This window comes from Pelobates fuscus, unplaced genomic scaffold (assembly GCF_036172605.1).
Source record: "Pelobates fuscus isolate aPelFus1 unplaced genomic scaffold, aPelFus1.pri scaffold_63, whole genome shotgun sequence".
Taxonomy (NCBI): Eukaryota; Metazoa; Chordata; class Amphibia; order Anura; family Pelobatidae; genus Pelobates; species Pelobates fuscus.
In genome coordinates, this window is record NW_026961854.1 from 67,403 (window position 1) to 84,856 (window position 17,454).

Genomic DNA, 17,454 nt, shown 5'->3' on the forward strand with positions numbered 1-17,454 from the left:
CGTGCTCAACAATGCAATCAGACCAAGTTTATAGCATGTTTATAAATGTTTATTACAAACTTTTCAAAGTGTTTCTTGACTTATTTTGGTTTGTATATTTGTTTAAAAGCATTTGCTTTCTGATTTAAAAAATAATAATTGTTAAGCGAAGCATGTCCCTTTACTCATCATTTGACAATAGATTAACTCATGAGCAGACCATAGAATAACCATCATTGGACAATAGATAGCAGACTTGTGCATGGCAAAAATGTTTAGTTCTTCTAAATTGAAACCGCTCTGATTTTCAAAATGTTTCAGTTCTGAAGAATTTTAGTTTGATTTGAACAATCTCAAACTTACCTGCAAATTGTAGGGGAAGCCATAAAATGAAGAGAAAATATGCCTTTAGCTGTCAGAATTCCTAGCATTTGACCCTAGAATACCTTGAAATATATAGAGGAGTTCATGGTCGACTCAATGATTGCAAGGTTCCCATGTCCTGCGGCTGCAAAAGAAGACCAAATCATCACCCCTCCACCACCGTACTTTACAGTTGGTATGAGGTGTTTTTGCTGATATGGAAATATACATCTAGTTGCTGTTTAAACATTTGTATGGACTCTGATATGAGAATTTTCAGAATTAAAAAAAGAACATTTGATCTCAAAAACATGTATCAATTTTGTTTTGGCTTTACAGATAATGTTGCCCCAAATGGAGTTCCTAGTAGCTTTAGTCAATAGTCAATACAAAATTATATGCTGAAATGTTGATTCTGTGGCTTCTATGTGATAAATGTTTGGTTTTCGCCAAACGTGGCACTGCGCATTATGGCAAACAACTAAAACTGGGCACGTCTGTCTAAAGGACATTGTTCCAGAAATCTTGTGGTTTGTTCAGATGCAACTTTGCAAACCTATGCCATGCTGCCATGTTCTTTTTAGAGAGAAGAGGCGTTCTCCTGGCAACCCTTCCAAACAAACCATACTTGTACAGTCTTTCTCTAATTGTACTGTCATTAACTTTAACATTTAACATGCTAGTTGAGGACTGTAGCGTCTGAGATGTAACTCTTGTTTTTTTGCAATTTCTCTGAGCATTGCAGGTTCTCACCTTGAGATGAATTTGCTGGGACGTCCACTCCTGGAAAGGTTATCAACTGTATTGAATGTTTTACACTTTTGAATAATCTTTCTCATTGTAGTATGATGGAATTTAAATTGTTTGGAATTGGCCCTATAACCCTTCCCAGTTTGATAGGCAGCAACAATTGCTTCTCTAAGATTATTCCTGATGTATTTTCTCATTGGCATTGTGTTAACACACCTGAATGTTCCAGACCAGCAAACTGGCTTTTATAGAGGTGGTCACACTTGCTGATGATCAATTAATCTATAGCATTTGATTAACAGCACCTGTCTGCTTCATAGCTTCTTAATTCCTATGGAACAGTAAGGGTGTACTTAGTTTTTAACAAATGGATTTGTCCATTTTAGCTTTTTCTTTTGTTAAATAGGTTATGACACAGTGTAATATGTAATGTATTGATGTTCTTCTGAGATTGCATTTACCGAACGTTAAGTCCTGCTAAGGAACATATTGTTATTATGACCTCTTTAATACTGCTTAGATTGTATGTCTGTTGCTCTCAGATTTATATAGACAGATGATGGATAGATTGATAGACAGACAGACAAGATAATTTACCAGTAGTATTCCTTGTTACTCACTCGGTTTCCACACTGGTTTCCTCGGTTTCCTCCAGATCCCAGGCTCTCTCTGCTTGCCCTCCTTTGCTCTCCACTTTCTCCGACAGATGATCCCCTCCAGGTCTGTGCTGCTCTGTCTTTTAGGACATTCTCCTGCCGTCTGTATCTGCAGCGAATGTAATACAGAAAGTACTTGTTACACTTCCTCCTTGCTGGGTCAGAGAATGCGTGTTTCTAGAACTCACAGAACCAAACGTTCCAAAACCTAAAATATCGAAAAGAGACCACAAGAAATATAACTACTCTATTGCTATTTGTATTCTGCGGTTTATAGTTATTATGCTACCAGTTGAAGAACCACTCTCAAGGGCTCATAGTTTGCTTGAGATAAACGTATTCTTTTCTGAAAAGTCACATATATATAGTCAGTTACATAGTTACATAGTTACATAGCTGAAAAGAGACATGTTCAGCCTTCCTCACATTTGTTTTTTGCTGTCGATCCAAAAGAAGGCAAAAAAACCTAGTCTGAAGTACTTCAAATTTTGCAACAAACTAGGAAAAAACATAATTCTTGACCCCAGAATGGCAGTCAGATTTATCCCTGGACCAAGCAGCATTTGCCCTACATTGAAAAATTATATAATTGAATATTCTGTTTTTTGGAAATATATATCTAGTTGCTGTTTAAACATCTGTATGGACTCTGATATGAGAATTTTCAGAATTAAAAAAGAACATTTGATCTCAAAAACATGCATCAATTTTGTTTTGGCTTTACAGGTAACGTTGCCCCAAATGGAGTTCCTAGTAGTCTTAGTCAATAGTCAATACAAAATTATATGCTGAAATGTTGATTCTGTGGCTTATTAAGGTGGTGCTACTGCAAGTCCATTGAGAGCAACCATGCTCTCAGTAAAGAGGCAAAGGATCATACCATCCACATCTTCTATGTGATAAATGCTGCATAGAAGCAATGTAGCCCTTTACTGATCCTCTTTATAGATATGGACATGGGCGTCCGCAGGAATTTTTCCAGGGGGAGGGGGGGGGGGGGCATAATCCTGACACTATAGTGTTCCTTTAAGCAAATTAAAGGAACATTCTGGTCACCATAACAACTTAATCTAAATGAAAATGCTGCCAGGAAGCCCCTGGGTGCTCTCTTTACTTTAAAGGGTTAAACCGCTCTCAAATGGTTTAATCCCAAAGGCTTCCTCCAGCTCCAGATCTCCAGGTCGCTCAGTGGTATTCGGCTTCTGAAACGGAGTGTCAGGAAGTACAGATTGACGTCAGGCATGGGTGCTACAGATTGGCTAGAGTGGTCAGTTGACGCTCTAAGCCAATCGCTAGTTTCCGGTTCATAAAAATGTTTTACTTTATGAATGGGGAGCTACTGATTGTCTAAGAGTGCCAGCTGACCGCTCTAGCCAATCAGCGACACCCCTACCCAGCGGCACTCTGTACTTCCTGACACTCAGTAAATAAAGACACATTAACACTGAGATTTATTTTTACCTCGGCAGATGAGAAGGCCCAAAGTTTCCCTGCCAGGCCCAGGTACCAAAGCCTTATGATGTGGTGTCTAGAATAAAGTGGAGGGTTCACTTCACTTTTCCTTCCTGCTCCAATATCCTTTTCTTCTCCTGCTTTTGACACAGTCTTCTTTTTCTTCTGACACTGTCTTCTCTCCTCCTTAGTTCCTTCTGCTCCTTTACCTTTCTGCTACATTCAGCTTATTTTGCGCCTTTCTGCTCCTTCTGATCTTTCTGATCCCTTTCTGCTCCTTGCAGACCCTTCCTGCTCCTTGCTGCCCCTTCCTGCTTCTTGCAGATCCTTCCTTTTCCTTGCTGACCCTTCCTGCTCCTTGCAGACCTTTCCTGCTCCTTGCAGACCTTTCCTGCTCCTTTCAGACCCTTCCTGCTCCTTGCTGACCCTTCCTGCTAACTTCTGCTCCTTCTACTACTTTATGTTTGTGCTCCTTCTGTCCCATCCAGCTCATTGCTGACCCTTTCTGCTCCTTGATGTCCCTTCCTGCTTATTTCTGTCCCTTCTCTTACTTTACCTTTGTGCTCCTTCTGTCCCTTCCTGCTCCTTGCTGCCCTTTCCAGCTCCTTGCTGACCCTTTCTGCTCCTTATACTTTACCTTTGTGCTGCTTTACCTTCCAGTTCCTTGCTGACCCTTCCTGACCCTTCCTGCTCCCTGCTGACCCTTCCTGCTCCCTGCTGACACTTCTTTCTCCTTGCTGCCCCTTCCTTCTCCTTGCTGCCCCTTCCTGCTCCTTGCTGCCCCTTCCTGCTCATTTCTGTTCCTTTCTGCTCCTTCTCCTACTTTACCTTTTGTGCTCCTTGCTGCCCCTTTCTACTCCTTGGTGTCCCTTCCTGCTCATTTCTGTTCCTTCTCGTTTCTGCTGCTTCTCTTACTTTACCTTCCTGCTCCTTGCTGACCCTTCCTGTAGGCTGCCTCCCCCATCCCTCACTTACCTGATCTGTAGGTGAATCCCAACATCTCTCACTTACCTGATCTGTATGCTGCACCCCACATCTCTCACTTACCTGATCTACTGGCTGCCCCCCATCCTTCATTTACCTGATCTATAGGCTTTCTCCCCCCCATCCCTTACTTACCTGATTTATAGGCTGTTTCCCCCCCCCCCCCGACGATCCCTCACTTACCTGATCTATAGGCTGTCTCTCCCCTCTCCCTCCCTCACTTCCCTGATCTATAGGCTCCCCCCATGCCTCACTTCCTTGATCTATAGGTTGCACAGCATGCCTCACTTCCCTGATCTATAGGCTGCCCCCCATGCCTCACTTCCCTGATCTATAGGCTGCCCCCCATGCCTCACTTCCCTGATCTTTAGGCTACCCCCCATGCCTCACTTCCCTGATCTATAGGCTGCCCCCATGCCTCAATTCCCTGATATATAGGCGCCCCCCCATGCCTCACTTCCCTAATCTATTGTCACATCCTTCTCTGTTCTGTGGAGTTAGCTGGCAATGGCTTCTGGTATCCAGTACTCTTGTTATAATTCTTGTTTAGTTTTTCTTGTTTTTTTTTCTTGGTTTTATTTTCTATTCTATGTCTGGTTTTCTTTATGCTGGGATTTCTGGGTTCATTCCTATAGTCCGTCCCTGGATTTCCCAGTCTCTTGGATTCATTTAAATGTTTGTTTTATGTTGCCACACCCGTTTGTTTTCCATCATTCCTTTTTGTTTCAGTGTCCTGCAGGCAGCTGCTCACGGCTTCTGCCTTTTCTTGCAGGTAAGTGCTATATATGTCTTCTTTGGATGTTTTACCATACATTAGGCAGTGTAGGACCTGCCAGATATGGTTCATTGGTGTTGTTGGCAGGCTTATGCAATGTATGATCATAGAAACATAGAATGTGACGGCAGATAAGAACCATTCGGTCCATCTAGTCGACCCAGTTTTCTAAATACTTTCATTAGTCCCTGGCCTTATCTTATAGTTAGGATAGCCTTATGCCTATCCCACGCATGCTTAAACTCCTTTACTGTGTTAACCTCTACCACTTCAGCTGGAAGGCTATTCCATGCATCCACTACCCTCTCAGTAAAGTAATACTTCCTGATATTATTTTTAAACCTTTGTCCCTCTAATTTAAGACTGTGTCCTCTTGTTGTGGTAGTTTTTCTTCTTTTAAATATAATATAGTGTGACTAAATCCCCATGATTTCCATATGTAGTACTTAGTTATTTCTCCTCTTGTTTTGCCTATGTTATCTTGTCTTGTTTTAGTTTGTATACCCAGTCCATGTACAGTCCTGTCCAGTCTTGCCCATGTTATGTTCATGTTTTCCTCATGTCTTGTGTATATGTTCTGGGTTTAGCTTACTATCCTTCTCTGGTTCTGGGTTCTACTAGTTCTGTCTTGTTTTCTTGTTTGGTGCCTATCTCTAGTCTTGCCTTGTTTCTAGTACTGGATACAATCTTGCTGCAGAGCCTCCCTATTCAGCTCCTGGGAGGTCTGCTTAATTTCCAAGCTCTTAGTTCCTGGTATCCGCTGAAGCTGATTCAGGGTCTTGGTATGTAGCTGCACAAACACCAGGGGGCGTGCGGTTACCCTGCACCAGACCCTGCTAATCCACCTCCACACTGTGACTCCTACTCTGAACATCAGGCATACTGGGTCCCGGTCCTGCACCGCCGCCCAGATAGTGTCGGGGTCCCGGGCACCGGACCGCCACCCTGACATCTATAGGCTGCCCCCCCATGCCTCACTTCCCTGATTTATAGGCTGCCCCCCATGCCTCACTTCCCTAATCTATAGGCTGCCTACCCCCCTGTAGCGGGACCCTGTTCCTAGTGTCCTATTCCCAGGTTAAGACAACACTCAGCCTGGAGACTCTCTGTCCTTACCAGTACTTTTTCCCCTATTTTCTTCTCCCTGCAAGCTGAAACAGCAGACGCAGGGGTTAAAATCTTCTGCCCCTCCAGTAAAAGGACAACACACAGTTTGGAGGTTTACACACAGGCATCTCACCAGGCTGAGTCACACTCTTTAATGATTACAGCTTCCTTTAACCCCTTAAGTCCGGAGGGCGTACTATTACGTCCTTTTAAAAGCGGCTCTAAACGCCGCCGGACGTAATAGTACGCCCTCCGGTTTTTAGTAACTTACCCGGTCGCCGGCGGTCCCACGCCGGCGATCGCGGTTGGGGGGACTCCCAGGGAGCCCCCCCGCGGCACATCTTCCTCCTCCGGTGCCTCCCGGTCATGTGAGAGTGAGGTCCTTGCGAGGACCTCACAATCACATGGCCGGGATAGCTGGCTCAGGCATTGCCAGCAGGGGGACCAACTGTAATGACAGTTGGTCCCCCTGCTGGCTGAAAATAAAACAAAAATAATGTTAAAAGTGTAAAAAAAAAATTTATACTTAGATCATATATATATATATATATATATATATATATATATATATATATATATATATTATATATATATATATATATGATCTAAGTATATATATATACACATATACATACACACACATACACCGTCTAGGTGTATTTTAATATTAATATATATATAATTATATATATATAAATATCAAATTACACGTAGACTGATACTGATTAAATATATATATATAATTATTGTTATATATATATTTATAAATAATATAAAAAAAATAAATATGTAAATACGTAAAAAAATAAAATAAAATAAATAATTAAAAATAAAATATTAAAAAATATATAGATGTTTTATTTCGTTCTAACTGTATTGTGATATTAATATATATATATTTATATCAAAATACACGTAGAACGAAATAATATATATATCTATATACATAAATATATACGTATATATCACTATATATATATATACCTATATATAAATATAAAAAAATATATATATATACACATATGTATATATATACATATATTAATTCTACACATATATTTATGTAATAATTTTACATAATTAGGTATCCTAATTAATTACAATTAGCGGGACCTGCCTGACCACCCATGCCGAAAGTATAGGGAATTTAATTTGCTAGCACTATATTTAACCCTATAACTTTCCAAGACACCATAAAACCTGTACATGGGGGGTACTGTTTTACTCGGGAGACTTCGCTGAACACAAATATTAGTGTTTCAAAACAGTAAAATGTATTACAACCATGATATCGCCAGTAAAAGTGACGTTTTTTGCATTTTTCACGCACAAACAGCACTTACAGGGACGATATTATTGCTGCAATACTTTTTACTGTTTTGAAACACAAATATTTGTGTTCAGCAAAGTCTCCTGAGTACAACAGTACCCCTCATGTACAGGTTTTATGGTGTTTTCAAAAATTACAGCGTCAAATATAAGGCTTGTGTTTAATTTTTTTCACATTAAAATTCGCCAGATTGCTTACGTTGCCTTTATGACCCTATGGTAGCCCAAGAATGAAAATTACCCCTATGATGGCATACCATTTGCAATAGTAGACAACCAAAGGTATTGCAAATGGGGTATGTCCAGTCTTTTTTAGTAGCCACTTAGTCACAAACACTGGCCAAAATTGGCGTTTTTTGCATTTTTCACACACAAACAAATACGAACGCTAACTTTGGCCAGTGTTTGTGACCAAATGGCTACTAAAAAAGACTGGACATACCCCATTTGCAATACCTTGGGTCGTCTACTATTGCAAATGGTATGCCATTATGGGTGTAAATTTATTTCCTGGGCTACTATACAGTCTCAAAGGCAACGTAACCAATCTGGCGAATTTCAATTTCAAATGTAACACGCTATATTTGACCCTGTAACTTCCCAAAACACCATAAAACCTGTACATAGGGGGTACTGTTTTACACGTGAGACTTTGCTGAATACAAATATGTGTATTTTATTGCAGTAAAAGCAAACAGTATTATGACATTGACAGTTAAAATGTCATGTAGAACGAAAAAAATAAAAAATAAAAATCTTATTTTGTCCCATTTTTTTCATATTAAATTATGTTTCATAGCTAAATATTTGATATTAAATGAAAGCCCTGTTTCCCCTGAATAAAATGATATATAATAAGGGGGGGTGCATTTAATATGAAAGAGGTGAATTACGGTTGGACAGACATATAGCGCAAATGCCAGGTTTTGTTTACGTTTTGTTTCGTTCACAACTTGTACATTTGGCTGCGGTGTTAAGGGGTTAAGCACAGGCCTCCGCAGGGTGGTCTGCATTGCACACAATATACTTATACTTAGTCCCAGGCAGGAGGGGGATGGGTTACAGATAGCCATCTCCTGCCTTAGGAGATACCAAGCAGTACACAGGGATACACTCTACATCATATTACATTCAGGGTAGGGGTTACACTTTAAGTGGCTGGTTTTGTCACAGATAGGAATAGCAATGCAGTAATAGCAAAATATATACAAGGTGGCTAGGTTTGCCACAGGGGACAGGGCAAGTGATTGGCAAATACAAAGGGAAACACATACTTAACATGGGAAAATTATTACAGTACATATTGAGGACACAACAATGTAAAACCAAACATCTGAATACTCAAAGGACATGGCACTTAGTGGCGATGAACCGCCACACCCCCCATCCCTCATTACCTGATCTGTAGGCTGACCCCCATCCCTCATTTACCTGATCTGTAGGCTGCCTCTGCAGGCTGGGAGTTGCTGTACGCACTCTGGGAGTGGTTGGCTGCACGCTGTGCTGCTCCCATGCGGACTCAGTCAGAGAGAAGCAGTGATAAGATATAGCTTCCTCTCAATACACAGTCACCTACTGTCCGGCGCCGGTATTGCACTCTATTTTCAATCTCACACGAAAAATAGCAGAACAAGCTGAGAAATCCAGGGGGGGGGGGGGGGGGGGCGCAAGTGCCCTCCCTTTCCCCCCCCTGCAGACACCCATGGATACGAAGATGGTGTTTGTCCGAGTGGACTGGCAGCTCATGCACTCTATGTAACAGGACCGGCCACTCCACTGGTCCTAGTGGGGCCATGGATCCAGGCGAAAACTGGATAGAGGTGGCCTTTTGCCGCCTCTGTACACTTTAACCTGCTGCTAGGGGCCCTTATTACATCCATATATAGAAAGTACCGCTATATACACCCTGTTCCAAATTATTATGCAAAGATTAAATATTTTGTTTTTCAGTTTAACTCATGGATGGCATTGTCTCAGGGTTCTTTTGATCACTGAAAACAATCTCGGACACCTGTGATAATTAGATTGCCAGGTGAGCCCAATTTAAGGAAAAACTACTAAAGGAGGGTGTTCCACATTATTAAGCAGAGCACCATTTTCATGCACTATGGGGAAAGAAATGGATCTCTCTGCTGCCGAAAAGAGTGAAATAGTTGAATGTCTTGGTCAAGGTATGAAAACATTAGATATTTCAAGAAAACTTAAGTGTGATCATCGCACTATTAAGAGATGTGTGGCTGATTCAGAGCACAGACAGGTTTGTGCAGATAAAGGCACATTGAGGAAGATTTCTGCCAGATCCACGCATCGGATCAAGAGAGCAGCTGCTAAAATACCATTATATAGCAGCAAACAGATATTTGAAGCTGCTGGTGCCTCTGGAGTCCCACAGGCATCAAGGTGTAGAGTCCTCCAGGGTCTTGCAACTGTGCATAAACCTTCTATTCGGCCACCACTAACCAATGCTTGCAAGCAGAAATGGCTGCATTGGGCAGAAAAATACATGAAGACTAATTTTCAAACAGTCCTGTTCACTGATGAGTGCCGAGCAACCCTGGATGGTCCAGATGGATGGAGTAGTGGATGGTTGGTGGACGGCCACCCTGTTCTAATAAGGCTGTGACGTCAGCAAGGCGGTGGTGGAGTCATGTTTTGGGCCGGAATCATGGGAAGAGAGATGGTCGGCCCCTTTAGGGTCCCCGAAGGTGTAAAGCATGTGGAGTTTCTGACTGACCACTTTCTTTCCTGGTACAGAAGGAAGAACTATGCTTTCCGTAATAAAATCATCTTCATGCATGACAATGCACCATCTCATGCTGCAAAGAATACCTCTGCAATTATTGGCTGCTATGGGGATAAAAGGAGAGAAAGTCATGGTGTGGCCTCCATCCACCCCTGACCTCAATCCTATTGAGAACCTTTGGAGCATCCTCAAGCAAAAGATCTATGAGGGTGGGAGGCAGCTTACATCCAAATAGCAGCTCTGGGAGGCTATTCTGACATCTTGCAAACAAATTCAAGCAGAAACTGTCCAAAAACTCACAAGTTCAAAGGATGCAAGACTTGTGAAGCTGCTATCAAATAAGAGGTACTGTGGCGAACCTAGCCACTTCAGACTGTAGAACTGTATCTTTAAAGGTTGTCCTAAGCACTGCTGCCATATTGTGTGTAAATGTAAATTGCTTTATGTATTGAACCGTACGATTGCCTGTAACATATAGCATTCGTATGCTAGCAGCCGAAAGCTGCTAGCATTTACATGGTAGTTTCACGAACAGCAACTTTCCCGGCTGTTCGTGAAACGAATTAAGTACCGAACCCAAGCCCACACACTGAGGGTCATGTGGCACCAATTACTAGATTGCAACATTGTTGCAATCGGTAATTAAGTGTGTTCCTAGGTGGCCGTAGTTCGACTACCGACCACGCGGCGGTTGGCCATCTTGGATCCTTTGTCTCCCCAGCGGTGTTTTGTCGTCGAGCGCGTGGAACTAAAAACGGCTACTCGACGACACGAACACCTCTGTACTTCCAGGCCGTTCGGGAGCTACGGTCTTCTCCTATTGTGGTTCCCCATCGGTGTTCGGTACTTTTAAATGAACTGAATAAGTAAATGTAGTTCATGCGGCGTTTGGTTGTTTTAGCTGGGATCTGAGCGGTATTCACATGAAATGTGCACTCAGACCTCAGCTATCTACCGAACGTTTGTTCGTGCAAATAGGACGAATATTGTTAGAGTTATGGATTTAAATGTGAAATGCCGGTTCTGCTGCACGGAGGGATAATCCACTTAACGGTATATTTCAGGGGGAGTATCCCTCTCGTGCAGCAGTGCCTGATGGGAGAAATGCTCCAAATGTTAAGTCCCCCATGTAGTCCCTTACTGTATTACCCCTGCTATGTCAGTAAGGAAACCCCTTGCATGGGGACTTGCATAAATACTGGAAGCTGTGAATAAAGACCTCAGTTGACTCCCCTGTGTTTCGTCCGGTTATTGGGGGATTTGGGATATTGCCTTACTTTTCAGCGCTGACTGTGGATTTACCTGTATACCAGCGGAGATCGTGGATTATAATATTACACTCCGTTACAGGTACTATGTTAAAATGTAACGTGACCTGTTAAAATGTTTAAAAAGTTAAAATGTTGTTATAAGTTTGATTGAAATAGCGTTTGATTTCAGTAAATATGCTGGAAACACAACAAATGACAATTTTCAGTTCTTTACAACCTATAAAGTGTTTTGAAACTTACTGTTACGGACCGTTTCGCCCACAAGAGGATAAAAAACAGTTTAGGAGATAATCCCCTTCCAGATAGACAAGCAGCTACTGCAATCACCAATCTCCCGAACTCCAAACTGTACGAATTCACCAACTCCCGAACTGGAAACACACGAACCCTGGAAGCAGCCGAACAGGAAAAGCAATACGAACAGCTTACACTCCTGGCAGTCGGCATACAGTCCCCTTTCCCCCAAGAATGAGACAACACTTCAGCTTCAGGGTTAAGCAGGAACTCATTTACTCAGGGCTACCTGCCCAGTATTTATGCAGGTCTCCCACCTGGTGGAAACTCCCATAGGGGACCAAATGGAAGACTGTAACAAAGGACAGACATAAACCAATTACAGACACACAGCAGTAAAACATTCCCACAATGCATCTTGAACTCCTCCCTCTATCCTGGAGATAATTGGGAAGTAATTCAATTATCTCCCAGGACAGAGGCAAAACTCCATTACACACATGGGACACAAAATACAGTGAAACACCTTAAAATACACAAAGTTACCTTTTATACATAAAACACAGACATGTCACACATCCCCAGATAGCTCAGGTCTGAGTGCACATTATTAGGTGAATGGCACTCAGACCACACAAATACAGTTTAATCGCCCTGGAGCCAAAGTCTTTAATCCCACAAATAGGCTCCATGGCATGGCTATCTGGGTTAACACATATTCTCATATACAAAATACCGAATGCCGGTGTTCGGTTAAACATGTACGAATAGGAACCAGGCGACGGACGGCTCAGTGGTGTTCGAGCACATAAGTGTCCGTTTACAGTTCCATAGTTTGAGCGCTGAACACCGCTGGCCGTTCGGGAGGTAAAATGGCCGCTGCCACGTGTTCGGCAAACGAACAAAGGCCACCCAGCGTTCATCAATTAAGCTGCGGTTAGCTTCTGGGCGGTCAATTTACGGCACACTACAGCTCCCAGGTGGTCCCGCATTCGTTAGTTTGTTCGGTAGATAAAATCTACCGAACACCCCGGGAGAAAAGGCACGAACAAGCCTTTCTGCAAGGAAAATAAGCTTTTTAAAGTCTGGTCCATAGTCCAAAGGAAGCAAGCGAGCAACCAGGCTTCTCCAGCTCATAGTGGCGAGGTTGGTTTCGCCGCACTTACTGTGCATAATAATTTGGAACAGTGCATTGTACATTTTTTATGTTTAAAAAATACTGTTATCATTAGGAAGTTTGTTCAATAAAATTTGAATTGTACTCTTAATAGTTGATAACATGAGAATTATGCTGACTGTTATTTACATCAATTATTTAGGTAAATGAGAAAAAATAAAATTTGCATATTAATTTGGAACAGGGTGTAAATATGCAGTCACAGGCCCATGTTTGTCTACATATTGAACTGGGAGCCCGGGAGTCTGCAGCATCACCTTCTCTCTTCTCGCAAACTTAATTACAAAAATAAACTACTATCTTCTCACATATAAACACTCAATATCACAAAAGGACACTGCATCCACTACATACACTGCATCCACTACACAAACACACAATGCATCAACTAAACACACATACAATGCATCACTACACACATTGCATACAATGCACAAAGACAGACATTGCATTCACTACTCACACACATTGCATTCACAACACACAGTGCATTCACTACATGAACTACTCAAACACTACATCCGCTACACACACTGCATCCACTACATTCACTAAAAACACTGCATCCACTGCACAAACACATACTCTACATTCACTATATATACACACACAATGCATCCACTACACACATTGCATTCAATGCACAAACACAGATATTGAGTCCACAATACACACACAATGCATTTTCTACATATTGCATTTACTACACAAAGACACTTAATCCACTACATGCTCTGCATTCACTATATGCACACAATGCAAACGATACACACTATGCATCCTTGTAGCGGGACACCTGGTAACCTGACCGGTTACCTCCATCGGTTACCTTTCTTCAGCCGATCAGTAACTCTTACAGGGTTAGGGGACTTAGCTCCATGCGCTCCCAGGGCTGGACGGCACTCAGTCCTGGAAACTCTTAGTCCTACAAGGACTTTACCCGCTGCATCCCCTGCAAGCTGGTTTCTCCAGTAACCAGAAAACACACAGTTCTGGAGGTTAAACACTGACAATCTTTATTTGGAACACACGGCTTTTATGCACAGACCCCTGCAGGGAATCTCCATTCAGTACAACACATTACCAGGCAGGAGGGGGTTGGGTTACAGATAGCCATCTCCCGCTCTGGGAAATACCAACAGCACACATTAAAACACATTACATACAGGGAGGGTAAAATTTGGGTCTCAGCGCCCCAGGAAGGGAAGGGGATACAGGGTTGAAACATACATCGCTAGATAGCCCCGGGTCCCATCTGGGATCCCTGCAAATAGCGGGGCTATCAGGTATACAGAGCCCAAGATATCAGCATCTAAGGTCTGGGGCTTGAGGCTCTGCGCATCATCAAAATTAGTTCCATGGAGTTGCTTGGTTTAGTCCGGTTGTGGGAGAAAAACCTGTGCACATGTTCTTGGAGGGGCCTGCTTGCCAGCCTCCTGCCAAAAGACTATGAGCCCTTTAAAAACAGACTTGGTTTGTGGGATTTTATATTTGGTTCGGGAACCGAATAGGCGCACGAACCAGAGACCACTTCAGAGCTTGTTAAGCCTAACTGATAAGCTGTAACACTTTCCACCACAGTGTTCTAAGTGTTCGTCTGGGTGGCCGCATTTCCTATTGATGACCATGAGGTGGTGGCCATCTTGTTCCCATAAACGCAGGCAGCAGTTTTTGGGCATGAATCTCATGGAACTGAAAACAGACACAGAACCTCCCGAACTCTGCTGGACTTCCATCATCACCTGCGTTCAGTTCTACAACACTTTAAAAGGTGATGTTCGGTGGAAACACTCCCACGAACAAGCTCCAGGGTGAGAACATTGTGACGAAAGTCACTTCATCACTGGGCTTTGGAAAGGACTACTTGCCAGCCTTTTACCCTGTGACTATTGCCCCTTTAATTTATTTTGTCTGAGAGACCCTAATTGTGCTTGTTGGGACTTTAAACATTGTTTTTTTCAAACTCCCGAACAGTCAAAGTTGCTGCCATTCGAAAACATGGTGGTGGCCATCTTGTTCGCATGGGCTAAAAGTTTGAATAGATTTCAGGGGGACTTAGCCGCGAATGCCCTGGAACTATTTTTGACATGAAAACCTTGCGGTTCCCGGCCGGTCCTCCGTGAATCTATGGAACTGTTTTGGGCATGAAATCCTGGGTTCGCCTGGGCAAATATATGACTTCCATAAAATTTCTGAACCCCTGATCTGATCTGTGTGATTTTTGGATATGTTGTTCACCTAGATCAGGGCTATCAGGGGATGTAATGGGGGATTTATGTGTTTTAAATTTTTTTTGGTGTTTGGAGATAATTGAGTTTAATATAGTACTTGACTCAATTATATCCTAAGCAAAGGGGAAGGCTTACTGTATTATGTGTTGGAGTGCCTAAGATTGCAACGCTCTTATCATTGGTGTATATATTTGTGTCCCTGTACCCAACAAGGTGTCACCCTTGCATGGGGACTTATATGTTGTGTTTTGGGGTACTTATGGGACTTTATAAAAATGTCTGGTTTTTTTTCTGCCTATGGATAATTAAGTTAATGCATTAACTACCTTAATTACATCAGGGGCAGAGGGGAGGGATTTTTTGCTGTATGTGGTATGAGTGTCGTGCTGTTAATTACGGTTTTAATTGGTTTACGTCCCTTGTGTCCCTGTCTTCCATCAGGTCCAGTGGGTGTGCCTCTGGCCTGAAAAACTGTATAAAAATCCAATCTGGACCTGGAGACAGGACGCTTTCCACTACAATAACACCGGGGGCCTTGTCTGGCTGTTTGCTGATACCGGTGGATGGTGTACTCATTATAATAGGAGGCCGGGGAGACAGAACGTCCGTTCAATCAAGTTTATTTTCCAGACAGCCTCAAAGACAAGCCTCTTCCTGACACAATATTTTGTGCACAACAAATACATATACCTCCTGAACTGCCCAACATCTTAAAACAGTTCACAAAGGCTGCTATCAGAACCCAGCCTCATGATGTGCTATTTGTGTATTTTAATTGTTTATCCAAAGGATAACTCCTGGGCTTCTAACAATTCTTCATAAACAGTTATCCTCCAAGATTTTTGTAATTGAAGATGAATTAAAAGAAAAGTGGAATGATCTCAGCTTACCTGAAGAGCAATTGCAATGTATAACTTCGAGAGAGATGTAGAGTGGATGAAATTTCTAGGTCTTGCCTGTAGCCTTGGAGGGAGTATAACCTCTGCTTTGAAGCATGCCTGTGAAATTCTTACAGAAGATCCAGAAGTTGGTGCTGCTCGCATTCCTTTTAAGACATTCACTTTCCTGTACAAGTATTTGGCTAACATTGATGGGGACATTTCAGACACAGTAGTAGAGAATGCACTTTGTGCTCTGCTGACAGAAGTGAATAAGCAAAATGATCCAACCATAAAATTTCCTGAGCGCTCAGTGCCCACCACTTTCATGGAATTAACATTCTTTTCCAGAGTGGGAAAACCTGCAGAAAGAAATCTGTATCTAATGCTAAATAAACCTGAAGCAAATTGTAATAAAAAAAAAAAATCCAATCTGTGCTATTAAACTCTCAGACCTTCTTACCCTCAACTCGCAGCCTTGTCTCGTGTTGAGGAAACTGCTATATCACTACAAGTGATTGCTATGATCATCATACTACCTTGGATAATCACTAGCTCTTGGAAGAGCTGTTCCTGCTATGCTCCCTGAAGGAAGAGAGGTTCACCCACTGGACCCTGGAGCCTTGTCGTAGGTCCAGGGTGGGTAGGAGACAGCGAGACTCCAACCAAGCTGCGGCGGTTCGTGGGGTCTGCAGTGCTTATGGTGTCTGGTGTAGTGCTGATGGTCCTTGGTGAGCACTAGGAGCATCGATTGACGGAGGGTCCGTTACAAACATTGACTATGTTCAGTAGTTTGTTTGGTTTTTAAACTAGACCGACCGCAAGCCCTGATTCTCTGGAACTGTTTTGGGCATGGGACCATGCGTGCGGTCGGTCAAATTATGACTTCCATGAAATGCCTGAACTAATTTGGGTGAATTGTGGATATGTGGGTCACCCAGGTTGGGGCTAACAGGGGATGTAACTTTTGTGGGGGTTTTGTGAGTTTAAGGGTATTTTGGGGGTTTTGTAAAAATGCATGTTTTCTGTGCCTTGAGATAATTGAGTTTAGTACAGTTCCTGACTCAATTATCTCTCCGGCACAGGGGAGGGATTACCCTGTATTGTGTGGGAGTGTCCTGGACCAGAGAGCCAATGTAATCATGTGTATGTTATTACTGTAGTCTACTCTCAGGTCCAGGGGGGAAAGCCCCTTGCACAGGGACCTGCATATAAGGCCAGTTGTGGCTGCCATTAAACAGTTCACTTCACCCTCAACACAGAGCCTTGTCTCGTGATTGTAGGGAACAGCTATGCCAGATATACCTGCTTCAGATTACTAGACTGGCTATAATCACTAGCTCTTGTAAGAGCTACACAGCTATACCTGTGGGTAGGAGACGGTGAGACCCCAACCAAGCTGCAGCGGTATAATCTCTGGAGTAGGAGAGGTCCCACTGGAAGCTAGATTCTTGTCTTAAGTCCAGGGTGGGTGGAGGACAGCGAGACCCCAGCCAAGCTCCTGCAGCTAAGGGGCTATGGTGCT

The 17,454-nt window shown here is 42.7% G+C and overlaps 1 pseudogene; it reads left to right on the forward strand.

Annotated features, from left to right (window-relative positions):
* The first annotated feature begins 15,635 nt into the window (after positions 1-15,635).
* On the forward strand, positions 15,636-16,374 carry LOC134584679 (ropporin-1-like protein; annotated as a pseudogene).
* Positions 16,375-17,454: the final 1,080 nt, after the last annotated feature.